Raw genomic sequence first — 3,012 nt, 5'->3', positions numbered from 1 at the left:
ACAGGGATGCCACATTGAAATCTTTCTTTCGGTCAAAAATATCTTTTTACCATCTATAATAACTGAATTCAGGAAAGAAATCTGTGGTAAATTTCCGAAACATTTGTGAAAAATTACAATATTTCCAAAAATCTGTGAAATTTTCATCAAAAGCCCAAAAATCTGTGATCTATGAAAAAGAGTCTGTGATCAACAATTGTGAAAAATATCTGCAAGATCACAGAAAAATTTATGTATATGGTAACCCTACTAACAAATTAGATACTAGGTTTTACACCAACCGACATAACACCACAAAATGAGCCGGATGAACTTCGTTTGACAATTTTCGGTGGTTTGTTTACATAGGAGTTACGTGAGTTCGAATGTAATAGATGAGCAGCCGTTGCACTCAGTCTCGTCTACCTGCATTTGCCTACCAGAGACTGACACCTGACGGGATAGTACATTATCTAGTCATTACTTTTCTACTTACATTACATGCCTATTCGTATGAAAATCTTTGCTTTCAATAAACATATGGATCGGGATGTGCGCGTACGCACGTCCCGACTACCAAAAATTACACACACGAGTTATCCACATGAGGGATAATCGCAGAGGTCAACCCAACCGAAGTGCAATGGAAGGGCCTCGCCCTGGGGGAACCGCCTTGTTGATCACGGTAACCCCTGTGCCAGGTAAGTATGCTTTTGCTCGCATCTTGCCAACCTTGTCCCCTTCAACGAGCATGTTCTACTATCGATGCCTATGATAACTGCCATTCACAAACGACAGATTGTTGAGCAGCGAAAGATGTATACAAAGCAGAGAAAAAAAAGAATGTGTGATGATACTGCGGTTGCTGTGCTGCCTGTGCGGCGATGGTATATTGGCGAATGCTTCAATTTTAGCTCATATACCAATCGGGGTTGAATATTACTACGAAGTTTTTTCTGTAGATTATTTACGAGTACGGACTGAAGAAAAAATAGTTGGTCATACATTTTTTTTGGAGCAACCCCCAAACGAATAGTAATGGACACAAAGGAATCAATGTGAAATATGAGGCTTTTCGTTGTGTCTGATTCACGCACAAGAGATTTGTTTTTTTATGTAAATTTGTATTGGAAAGAACAGTCGAGAATACAAGTTAATAGAAATTTCCTGAAATACTGGGCGAATATGAAACTTAACATACATATTCATAAAAATGTGATGAAAAACTCTGTCAAAGACTGAAGATATATCGCTCGGAAAATTCAATGTTTTTGGTTAATCGTAAGATGCTGTTTGAAGCTTTAATTCTTGATGATCACACAAAATATTGGAACTTGGAGTTGTATGCGATTAATCAAGAAACGATAAAAAAATTCCAGTTTTCTGTGTTCGTCACCCATTTGAAGTCGTTGGTTAGAGCAGCGTCTGCCATCTTTGTTCAGCGCATTGTGCCAATACCGCAACCGCGCGGTATTTACCGCACCCGCACCGCGAAATCTGCGGTGCGGTGAGACACTTTTTCCCGCAGATGCGGTGCGGGAAAGAGATTTTACCGCGCGGTTTTACCGCAACAGCACCGCAAAAAAAAAATTGACAAGGTAATAATTTTGATTATTCTAAATTGATAAACAGACTGCTATAACGAAAGAAAATCTAGCTGCGTCCGAAATATTTTGACGCTATTATTTTTACGACATATTTTGGACTAGTTATTTTATACTTCTAAGTAAAACTTCACAAACTAACCATTTCAAATACATAAAATTCAAGAACCCAATAGACACAAAATTATTAGATCATTTAAAACAATAAATTTGTACTCTTAAATCCTATTTAAAAGTGCATCACCTCTCTCGATTTCTGTTGAAAATCGTGAAATTATGAATCGTTTTCGATATCAATTTTTCAACTGTGAATTTTGACTAATTTAATGGAATTAGAGATGAACTAATTATGCTAGGACTTAAACACAACCCTCTTCATCAAACCAAACGAATTTGGAGTAATTGGCAGTAAGGGATGCAAATGTATGAATGCGTCCAAAATAAGTAGGGATCCAAATTAGGATGATTATTCTATCATTCGTTCATCAACATCGTATTTCTATCTTCTTTGATTGCTGTGTAAATTCAATGTGAATTTTCTACAGTCAATTTTATTAGACTCTTTCTCAAAAAGTATGCTACATAACTTTTTTTGCGTACTTCCAGTCAAATTTCATATAATTTTCTACCAAATTAAGTCCTAATATTTTCCAGTTAAGACTATTTTGTAGCTTTTATGAACCATTTTTGCCAAATACCACATAGTTTGACTCCGGTTCACTTCAATTGAAGTTTTTGCCATTGGCTCTTTGGGAAAACATTATAGGAAAATACATTAAATGCTAGAACTTTCGAATTAGCCTTTAGAAAATTACACTGCATACATTTTTAAAGGGAGCATTCTTAGTTTTTGAATGAGAATACATCTGTTTCTTGAAGAATGCGGAAGTTAGAGTTTTAGGATATTTTGTCCGTAAAACCCCCTATTTTTAAAAACCATACATTTTTTGCAGTTTTTCTAATGTTCAATAATTCTGTACCGGTTGAGACCGGACTCCTGATTAGATGTAATGTATAGAGCATTTTTTTTTCGTCAAATATAGCGTCGTTCTTATTGATGAAATACAATATGTTTTTATTTCACTGTATTGGAATATATGCGTTACTATATAGAAGTACTGGTATTTCGACTTTAATTTTTTTTGGTGAGATTCCTTTAAGAATGAAAGGTGGTTTTTACTACGTAAAAGCGAAAATCATCCATTTCATTTAAATATGTCAAAAACATTGAAAATATGAAAATTTAAAGAAAAAAATATGCAACTTCATTTCTTATTACATTTTAATTTCACATTTTTCAATTAACTGAAGGGTTGCTAAAATAAAAGTTTTCCTACTACTGCAGTAGAACGTCCTTGAATGTATAATGTTTGCCTTAAAATGTACGGAATTTTATTAATAGAAAATACAAAAGTTGACTTTTTTCATA

General features: G+C 34.5%; 1 non-coding gene across 1 annotated transcript; it reads right to left on the bottom strand.

Moving 5' to 3' along the window:
• Nucleotides 1-524: 524 nt before the first annotated feature.
• Nucleotides 525-688, bottom strand: LOC131686432 (U1 spliceosomal RNA). Its single transcript, XR_009305101.1, has one exon. It is a non-coding gene; the product is annotated as a U1 spliceosomal RNA (small nuclear RNA).
• Nucleotides 689-3,012: the final 2,324 nt, after the last annotated feature.

This window comes from Topomyia yanbarensis, chromosome 2 (genome assembly GCF_030247195.1).
Source record: "Topomyia yanbarensis strain Yona2022 chromosome 2, ASM3024719v1, whole genome shotgun sequence".
In the NCBI taxonomy this organism is placed as follows: Eukaryota; Metazoa; Arthropoda; class Insecta; order Diptera; family Culicidae; genus Topomyia; species Topomyia yanbarensis.
Note: the sequence above shows the minus strand (reverse complement) of the source record. Positions and strands in the feature narration are given on the sequence as shown.